This window comes from Schistocerca cancellata, chromosome 2, assembly GCF_023864275.1.
Source record: "Schistocerca cancellata isolate TAMUIC-IGC-003103 chromosome 2, iqSchCanc2.1, whole genome shotgun sequence".
Classification (NCBI taxonomy): domain Eukaryota; kingdom Metazoa; phylum Arthropoda; class Insecta; order Orthoptera; family Acrididae; genus Schistocerca; species Schistocerca cancellata.
The window spans coordinates 847556537-847567245 of NC_064627.1; the positions used below are offsets into that span (position 1 = coordinate 847556537).

General features: G+C 46.0%; 1 protein-coding gene across 1 annotated transcript in view; it reads right to left on the reverse strand.

Annotated features, from left to right (window-relative positions):
• Nucleotides 1-3719, reverse strand: part of LOC126162766 (uncharacterized) — a 384499-nt gene extending 380780 nt beyond the window's left edge. The window contains exon 1 of the mRNA XM_049919460.1: nt 3526-3719. The gene's annotated coding sequence lies outside the window, so the exon portion shown is untranslated. The remainder of the gene's footprint in view (nt 1-3525) is intronic.
• Between the last annotated feature and the right edge of the window lie 6990 nt (nt 3720-10709).

The window sequence follows — 10709 nt, forward strand, 5'->3', positions numbered from 1 at the left end:
AATCACACGTAAGTGAAGAAATGCTGAAATGGAAGAAATTAATGTGAGGATGACCTGTTAAAATTCCTGGAGTCTTTGAATACCCTTTCCCAACAAAATTTCACATGGTGCTATTCTGAACACCATGCCATTCTTCTTGATGCTGACCTCGTTCTCACCAAAGGCCAACTACACACTTCTGTCCACATTAAACCTACTAACAAACAGCACTACTTATATTCTGACAGTTGCCACCCTTTCCATGTCAAACGTTCCCTCCTACAGTCTTCGCACAGTCTTGAGCTAAACCTTTTATTTCACGTGAGATCTCTTTCATAATACACCACCATTATCACCTCAACCTTCATTGGACATAATTACCCCACCAGCCTATTTCAAAAGCAGATTTCCTGGTCCATCACATCCAATCCTGGTACTGCTGATCCCTCCAAAAGACAACTTTGTAGCACGCCACTTGTCACTCACTGTGGATAAAGGAGATTCATCGCGCCATCTTTACAATAATTCTCTGTTACTCCACTCTCTAACAGCACGCGGGAAAAAACGAACACCTACATCTTTCCGTGCGAGCTCCGATTTCCGTTACTTTATTATGATTGTTTCTCCTAAAGTAGCTCGGCGTCAACAAAATATTTTCGTATACGGAGGAGAAAGTTCGTGATTGAAATTACGTGAGACGATCCTGCCGCAACGACGAACGCTCTTGTTATTACAATGTACATCCCAAATCCTGTATCATGCCCGTGACACCTTGTCCCCTATTTCTCGTTAATACAAAAAATGCTGCCCTTCTGCGAACTTTCTCGATGTACTCTGTTGATCCTATCTGGTAAGGATTCCACACCGCGCAGCAGTGGCCCAAAACAGGACGGGCAAGCGCAGTGCAGGCAGTCTCTCGACTAGATCTGTTGCATCTTCTAAGTGTTCTGCCAGTAAAACGCAGTCTCTGGTTCGGCTTTCTGCAACATTCTCTCTCTCTCTCTCTCTCTCTCTCTCTCTCTCTCTCTCTCTCTCTCTCTCACACACACTCTCTTTCCCCTTACATATTGTTTTCTTTTTAATTTGTAGCAATCCCTCAACGACATCCTGCAGGGAATTCCAAAACAAACTCCCCCAGGACGACGGCTCGAGGCGGGATGACACTTTCTCTGGTGTGAAGGATGACCAGACCCGACCAGCGCGGCCGCAGTGAAAGGTTGATGTAACCAGTCGGAGCGACCAGCCACTACTTTCCTGCAGGGGAAAAGGGGACAACAGACCGCGCTGCCAGACGCGGGGACTGTCTTTCCTGGGACTGCATACTCCGTATCGTCAACGCGCCGTACCCCCTATCCCAGCTGTCTGCTATCGCCACAAACCGTAGCGCTGAACTAACTGAGCGGCGTACTGTTCATGATAATGCAATCCCAAATCTCCGACCGGGTCTTCTGATTTGGGTGCTTCGCTGTTTCCCTAATTTCCTTGAGGCAACTACGGAGAAGTTATTTTCAACAAGACCAGTCTTTTTTTCCCTATACCATTTATCGACTTAAATTGCAAGATCTTGTCCTAGTCGGCAACGTTTCTGGGAGCCAGCAGCTAGCATTAAACAAGCCTTTCACAGACGCTGGAGTGTTTATTTGTGCGATTAGCTCCGCGATATGAAATCGCATTATCACGTAACATTAGACAATGGGATTGAATATCTCGAAACTGGTTATGCCAATAAGTGAATTAAGAAGTCCAAACAGTACTTGCAGAAAAGATATTCATCCGATTCCCCATTTGCGCTAGCACAGAACGTAGATGAACTTCATGTCGCCTCGATGGAAACCACCACCATTCCACTTTCTTTAAATCAATAACTTAAAGGTACTAATCGCCTCAAACCCTGGACCCCACTGCGATAGACAGACGAGGCTCTGTACTACTTAACTGTGCAAAGCCGAACAGTAACGTTATTTGTGTTACGAGAATCGGAATGCAAATGATAACTACACAAGCGACTCCCTCCCTTGCGCGCGCGCATTGCGCAACGTAGCAACAAGATACTGGCAAAGCAATGAAGATGCTTATTTTAACATTACCTCAATTCTGCGTCGGTGGTTGATAGAGCCGGCCGGGGTGGCCGACCGGTTCTAGGCACTACAGTCTGTAACCGCGCGACCGCTATGGTCGCAGGTTCGAATCCTGCCTCGGGCATGGATGTGTGTGATGCCCTTAGGTTAGGTTTAAGTAGTTCTAAGTTCTAGGGGACTGATGACCTCAGAAGTTAAGTCCCATAACGCTCAGAGCCATGGTTGATAGAATCCGACAGTAACACAAAATTGACAGTTTCTGAATGTCGACAACCATCAAGACACTGTTTCCGTTTTTTGTTAATTTTTTGTAATCAGTTACCACCGCGGTTTTACTGAAAATATTTACAAAATAATATTTGCCGTTTCAATCACAGGTTACTAATATTTATTAGAACGACGCGTTTCGGCAACTTATTGCTACCATCAGATGTATTATATGTAGATCTAGACTAACCTGAAATGTGATGACTTATTTGTTAGGGGTGCCAGTAAGTTTGTGTACCAAAAATTAACCCTGTACAGAAAGAGTCAACATGTTGCTCTAACGCGTCCTGATGGTAAATTGGTAGAGTGTGACTAAAGCAGCAGAAATTTAATAAATTTTAATAAAATCGCTGATTTCAATTTCATACATGTGGAAAAATGTTACTGCATATAGTATATTATTAACATGTTGACTGCCACGAAGCCACCGGCGGCTACCGAAGCGCTTTACGCCTGACGCCGTGGAAGCCCTGGCGGTGAAGAATGTCACTACATGTGCGACAGTTAACGTGCTAAATCGGAATGGCAGAAGCGGAGTCTGTGACATTGTCTTTCGCAATACTAATTCAGCGTTGAGCATCATATTGACAAATGTCAACGGGAGGGCGGAACCTGTGTGCCACGCCATTTTGTACATAAAACATGACAGTTGTGTCAGGTCAGCACCCAAATCCAGATTTTTGGCTTTCCACTATTCGGGCTCTAGATCCGGTTTGGCAAAAATTTCTGTTTGGTGAAAATATTTGAATTACAGAGCAAGATCACCATTTAAGGACGGATTTCGTTGCTACGATTTCATCCTTAAGTATTCACTCATTTGATTTCGGTGGAGCTAATTAAGAGTCACATAGCAGTTGTTACGCGGTGTCTAAAAGTAAACAAACACTTGTTGACACTGCGGCATACAAATGCATGTTTTTTTAATGATGAAAGTACGTATGGTAAAGTTCACCAATTTCATACAATTAGCGGAGTACGTCAGTTATGGAGGTAAAAAGCTTGATACAGTGCTTAATGCTTCATGACTTATGGTCTAATAAGATAATATGACTCGATTACGCCCAGCAGACTATCGGAAATGTACTGCGGCTTTCTAGGCCGTCATATCCTCTTTTTTTCATCCCATTCAATAGCTTTTGCGTCTTCAAACTGCAAGAGAAGCACAGTTGTTCCCATTGGCAGAACACTTGTTTGCACTCACCAGGACAGCGTCACGTCATGGCGTCTCACAAGTGAAGCCGGAGCACAGCACACATCCAGAGTCCCCAGTGTCGGGCACCACAAACACACAGTCCTGCCCGCGGTTTCGCTCGCCCCCAGAGTCGGGCACACGCACCGGAAAACACAGAGCAAACGGCGGTGCGGACTCTTTCGGCCGGCCCGTGCACCTGCGCGCAGACAACTGTCACACGCGGCCCCTGCGCCGCCCGTTCGGGCGACGGTGGCGCCGCTGCGGGAGCGCCGCGAAGCTCGCGCCCGGCGTCCCACCTGCCGGACAGCCAGAAGCCAGAGGCAGCGACAGCGGGCTCCGGAGAAAGTTCGCAGCCCTGGGAGAAAGGTGGCCCCGGTCACTGGCATTTGCCGACCCGCCGCCCGCGCGCAAGCGTCTGCCTGCTGGTCTTTGGGCTCGCCGACAAGAGTTTGCGTCGGACAAAAGGGCAGCGGGAAGTGCACACTACTGGCAAGACGGCGCGCGTGGCACGGTTCCATCTTGGCACCGCGAGCGGAGAGTCATCCGCCTTCTCATTCGAGTCAGCGCGCCGGCGAGTGCATGAGTTGGCGCCGGTCGGGCAGGCCTTATTTTTAGAACCTGACGGCCGGCTGGGGGACTGCGATAGTGAGCGTACTTGGCGCTTTGTCGATAACGGACAAGGTAGAAGCAGTTTACATGAAAGTTTCCTGGCTGCGATACCGATGCTCTGTTTCTACCCTGAGAAAGGCCGCAACAATCGCAGTCGTTTGCTTTGAGTGACAGTTGTTTTCTCAAAATGACGCGGCACCACACACGGAAGACTAACACTGGCCGCGGGGGAAGATGCAATTTGTAGAGGCAAGCTACGTAGCTGTTTCAGGTTGAATACATAACACTTTAGGAGGTGGTAGTTCTAACAACCCTACCACAACAAAGGTCAAAATTTAATAATGATTGTGGTGTTGCTCACGCTGCTAAATACTGCATTTTCGGGCAACAACAAAGTTATTATGTGGCAGGTGTCATTGGAACACAGTTAATAAAGTCATTTAATGTAATAATGAATAAACTAGGCACTCATCTCTTCGTGTTTCCCACGCTGGTCTCGTTGTAAAATCATGGCTCAATCGTCGAGAATCTAGGTGGTGATGATTCCAAGCTCGAATGCAAAGAGACCTAAGTTTTATTCTGCTATATTCAAAAGTTTTGTAGATGCGCTTCACAAACCATTCTTGAAGATTAAACCTTTCAAAGTTAGTACAATGCTGATGTAAAAAAATAATCAGCACTCCGAATTTAAGTTACACTTCCTTTTTATTGCTTTTGTTGCAATATCACGTAACACACAAAACATCACTTCACAATACAAAACATACTTGAAAACATCTTCCTCACTGTTAAAGTTCACATTTTATAAGCTGACTACAATATCAGTCTTTCCAACATGACGTCCCAGACTTGACTTATTCAACGTCCGACTCTCTAACTACTTACGCGCCCAAAAATCAAGAGTTACAAGTACGTCAAAGATCATAGTGACAAAAGAAAGAATACACATACGAATAATATCATTGCAATATAAACACATCGATGTATCAAAGTACCTCTACATTAATGAAATCAATTCTGAATGTTGTCTCAGAAATATGTCAGCTACTTTACAGAAACAAAATATTGCTGGTATCGAGAGGCTGAGTTGAGGTGCCGTAATGGTTACGTAATTCAAGTACCATTACATAGTACAAGAAAGAAGACTAGAAATAACACCTACCGGGTGATCAAAAAGTCTGTATAAATTTGAAAACTTAATAAACCACGGAATAATGTAGATAGAGGGGTAAAAATTGACTCACATGCTTGGAATGACATGGGGTTTTATTAGAACCACCCCATATTGCTAGACGCGTGAAAGATCTCTTGCGCGCGTCGTTTGGTGATGATCGTGTGCTCAGCCGCCACTTTCGTAATGCTTGGCCTGCCAGGTCCCCAGACCTCAGTCCGTGCGATTATTGGCTTTGGGGTTACCTGAAGTCGCAAGTGTATCGTGATCGACCGACATCTCTAGGGATGCTGAAAGACAAGATCCCACGCCAATGCCTCACCATAACTCCGGACATGCTTTACAGTGCTGTTCACAACATTATTCCTCGACTACAGCTATTGTTGAGGAATGATGGTGGACATATTGAGCATTTCCTGTAAAGAACATCATCTTTGCTTTGTCTTACTTTGTTATGCTTATTATTGCTATTCTGATTAGATGAAGCGCCATCTGTCGGACATTTTTTGAACATATTGTTTTTTTTTTTTGTTCTAATCAAACCCGATGTCATTCCAAGCATGTGTGTCAATTTGTATCTCTCTATCTACATTATTCCACGATTTGTTCAGTTTTCAAATTTATACTGACTTGTTGATCACCCTCTATATTCCAATCATCTAAGAAGGTGAAAGAGTTGCTGTGCCCAATTAAGTACAGTCTCGACCACATGGTTCAAAATGGTTCAAATGGCTCTAAGCAGTATGGGACTTAACATCTGAGGTCGCGTCAGTCCCCTAGACTTAAAACTACTTAAATCTAACTAACCTAAGGACATCACACACATCCATGCCCGAGGCAGAATTCGAACCTGCGACCGCAGCAGCCGCGTGGTTCCAGACTGAAGCACCTAGAACTGCTCGGCCACCTCGGCCGGCTCGACCACATGATCCCTGGGATTTACGATAGGCGTTCCATATAGATTTACAGTTTATTTTTTCTACCCATCATTCATGGTGCGCTATCTGACTCATCGATACAGCTGCAGGTATATGCGGCATGGAAATCACTACAAACATAAATCCTTTCACAGTACAACCCAAGTTGCGAACTGTTGTTGTTATGTGTGAACCGACCAGGAGTGTGACCAAGGACAGCTCTGGACGACGTTGGGTTTCTGTTAAAAGAGAGCGTAAACACTGCAGGTATTTACATCTACATCTACATGGATACTCTGCAAATCACATTTAAGTGCCTGGCCGAGGGTTCATCGAACCACCTTCACAGTTCTCTATTATTCCAATCTCGCATAGCGCGCGGAAAGAATGAACACCTATATCTTTCCGTACGAACTCCGATTTCCCTTATTTTATCGTGGTGATCGTTCCGCTCTATGTAGGTCGGAGTCAACAAAATATTTTCGCATTCGGAGGAGAAAGTTAGTGATTGGAATTTTGTGAAGAGATTCCGTCGCAAAGAAAAACGCCTTTCTTTTAACGATTTCCAGCCCAAATCCTGTATCATTTCTGCGACACTCTCTCCCATATTTCGCGATAATACAAAACGCGCTGCCGTTCTTTGAACTTTTTCGATGTACTCCCTCAGTCCTATCTGGTAAGGATCCCACACCGCGCAGCAGTAATCTAAAAGAGGACGGACAAGCGTAGCGTAGGTAGTCTCCTTAGTAGGTCTGTTACATTTTCTAAGTGTTCTGCCAATAAAACGCAGCCTTTGGTTAGCCTTCCCCACAACATTTTCTGTGTGTTCTTTCCTTACCTAGGTATTGAGTTGGATTTATGGCAGTTAACTTTTCTAAATCGTTTTGCAGTTTGTTTTGTTCTTCTGATGACTTTATTAGTCGATAAACGACAGCGTCTTCCGCAAACAACCGAAGACGGCTGCTCATATTGTCTCCCAAATCGTTTATACAGATAAGGAACAGCAAAAGGGCCTTTAACACTACCTTAGTTAACGCCAAAAGTCACTTCTGTTTTACTCGAGGACAAGTGATTGGTTTCAGTGCGTCTAGAGAGTGGACCGCCACGGAAAGGATTCTCGGAACACGACAGTGCTCGTCCCCATACGAGTAACAAAACTACGCTTGCCATCGCTGAAATGGAATTTCAGTCACAGCCACACCCACCGTATTCTCGTCACTTGTCCTCTTCTGATTACCACCGATTCGGAGCTTTGCAGAACCTCCGCGCGGATATCGTTTCGCAGACATCCAGGAACTGCGACCAGTTATCCTCAGACGCGACAGACACCGGAAAAGTGCTTTGAGGAAGGCTAACAGAAGCTATAGGGGCCAAATCAGGAGAATTCGGTGGGTGTGACAGTACCTGGAACACCATTTCAGTGGTGGCAACCGTGTTTCTCCACTCGTATGGAGATAAGCGTTATCGTGTTGGAAGAGGACTTTTCGTACTTGTGCACACACTCCACGCACTGCCACCAATCGCCTGTAAATATCCGCAGTCTTTGCACCCTCCTTCCAGGGAAACCACGTCGTCCAGAATTCTACTTGACCATAACATCCTAGGTTGTCTGCTGACGTAATGACGGCAGCTGGGAAAATGGTCAGTATTGTGGACGGATTACTCTCTTCTACTGATGCTGCTGACACCAATGATTAGACCAAAGTGCATACTTTGGCCTGTAATGATGAGTCAAATGACACACCATGAGTGTTAGGGAAAAATAAAGTGCAAATAAATGTGGAACGCCCCACGTGAGCGTCTGCGAGTGCGGAAGCAACTGAATTGGTTAGGTCTACCCGCGCCGATTCCGGACGCTGCACAGAAAATCGACAGAACACTAAAATTCGCGTACTTCAGAAATCAGCAGTTGTTGAGCACAGCCTCACGAATAAACACAAGATTCTGTTTGACGAAGCGCAAGTTTTGTCCTGCGATTCTGTTATTAAAGAGACTGGAAATTACAATGGGCGAGAACCGCTCCAACGGGGACAGCGGATACGATCTTAGGGATGTGTGGTAGTGAAATATCGATGCAGCGAAGAAACGGATAAGTCTGCCGAATTGTTTACGCTCCTGGGGCAGCGGTGACGAATCAAAACCCGTTCATGGGTTACGTAAGGGCACCACAGCAGCAGCCACTACAGTCAGCTGCTCATGACAAAGAAGATGGTGGTAATCAGCAAAAGCTTGAGCTCTTTGTCCAGATCTGACGTGGTAAGAGATCCAAGAGTGTTTTATTCAGGAATTAGTATAGACTAATACAGTTCAAATAAAACATTCCATATAACATCTGTCCTGATTTTGTTGGTTAGAGAGAGACAATGAACAGGTAAAACATTACCACCATTGCCCACCGTGATATTAGATGCTGCCTGGAGGCGTTACAGGCACGTGACGCAGTAGCAAAATTATGTAAGCGGAGCAGACGCGGACGGGGGATCAAAAAAATGGTTCAAATGGCTCTGAGCACTATGGGACTTAACATCTGAGGTCATCAGTCCCTTAGAACTACTTAAACCTAACTAACCTAAGGACATCATACACATCCATGCACGAGGCAGGATTTGAACCTGTGTCCGTAGCGGTCACGCGGTTCTAGACTGAAGCGCCTAGAACCGCTCTGCCACACCGGGAACGGGGGATCACCCCAGCGAAGATATTCGCTGCAAATGGGGAAATCCATTGAGATAAGCGACTGTGACAAAGGGCAGACTATTATTACGCATAGTCTGTGAACTAGTATCTCGAGCCGGCCGGTGTGGCCGTGCGGTTCTAGGCGCTTCAGTCTGGAACCGCGTGACCGACACGGTCGCAGGTTCGAATCCTGCCTCGGGCATGGATGTGTGTGATGTCCTTAGGTTAGTTAGGTTTAAGTAGTTCTAAGTTCTAGGGGACTGATGACCACAGATGTTAAGTCCCGTAGTGCTCAGAGCCATTTGAACCATTTTTAGTATCTCGAGAACGGCGAAGCTGGTCGAATGTTTTCATGCTACTGTCGTAGATAGAAGGACAATGAAACTACCACTAGGCGCTAAATGGTTGGGCGCCCAAGACTCTTCACAGAACGTGGGGTTCGGAGGTTTATCTGCTCTGTTACGTAGGATAGATGGTGATCCGTGACATCTCTGCCGAAAGGGCGCAAGTGTTTCGGAGCGTACCGTTCACCGTACAATGTTGAGAATGAAGCTCCGCAGCAGACCACCCCTACATGTTCACATGATGACCCAAGGACATCGTCAATTACGACTGCAGTGGGCATGGGACCATTCGACCGTCGATCAATGGAAATATGTAGGCTCTTGGGGTAAATCACATTTTTGGCTACACTAGGTCGATAGTCCCGTCTCTACAAACCCCCTCATTGAGATGAATGGCGGCTCGAAACCTGCAGCACGCCACGGACAAAGGGTCGTGGGAGCAGTATTATGCCGCGGGAGGTATTGTTGCGCGGGACCTGTGGTAGTACGACAGCTGTGAACCACCTGCTTCCCTTCATGCTTGATATCTTCCCCGACGGCGATGCCATCTCTCAGCAGTATAATCTTCCGTGTCACGGAGCCGGAACCGTTCAACTGTGGTTTGAGGAGCATTGTAGTGAACTCGCGATGATGTCTTGGCGACCACATTCGCCTGATGTAAATCGCTATCAGGCGCCCCACCACGTACGCAGACAGTGGCCTGTAATTAACGCGAATTACATGATCTGTGCGCAGACATTTAACGCCACGTCCACAACTGATGGACCTAGGACACTCAGAATCAGTCATGTATTTCGGTCCAAAGACAAACAAACAAGCTATTAAGCAGGTGGCTCATCAGTGTATGTTTCCATTTGGTGTTTAGGCACGCCAGTTGCTATGAGCTTATTCATCGATTGTTGAAAATGGTTCAAATGGCTCTGAGCACTGTGCGACTTAACATCTGAGTTCATCAGTCTAGAACTACTTAAACCGAACTAACCTAGGACCATCACACACATCCATGCCCGAGGCAGGATTCGAACCTACGACCGTAGCAGTCGCGCAGTTCCGGACTGAAGCGCCTAGAACCGTTCGACCACCGCGGCCGGCCATTCATCGATTGTCATTTTTGTTTTTTGGTTGTGAAACTGAGCTGTACTTAACTCTGATTTGTTGGCTAATTCTGCCGTCGTTTTACGCATGCAGCACGTTTTCACAAGAATAACATCTCCGTTTAGGAGATGAAGGTAGATTGATATTTTGTTGAACGCTAATCCCACGAATACTGTTTACTGTTGAAGCCGGTATCACTTGTGATAGGATCAATACCGCTTGCAATTCACATCGGTGGTCCGACGAAAACCCTCGTGCGCTTATGAAGATTTATTTTCAAGATCGCTTCTCTGAAAGTGTGATGATGTGGTATGATGGACAGTCAGATAAATGGGCTTCTTGTGTTTCCATAACGTCTTTCAAGACCTCGTTACCTAGACG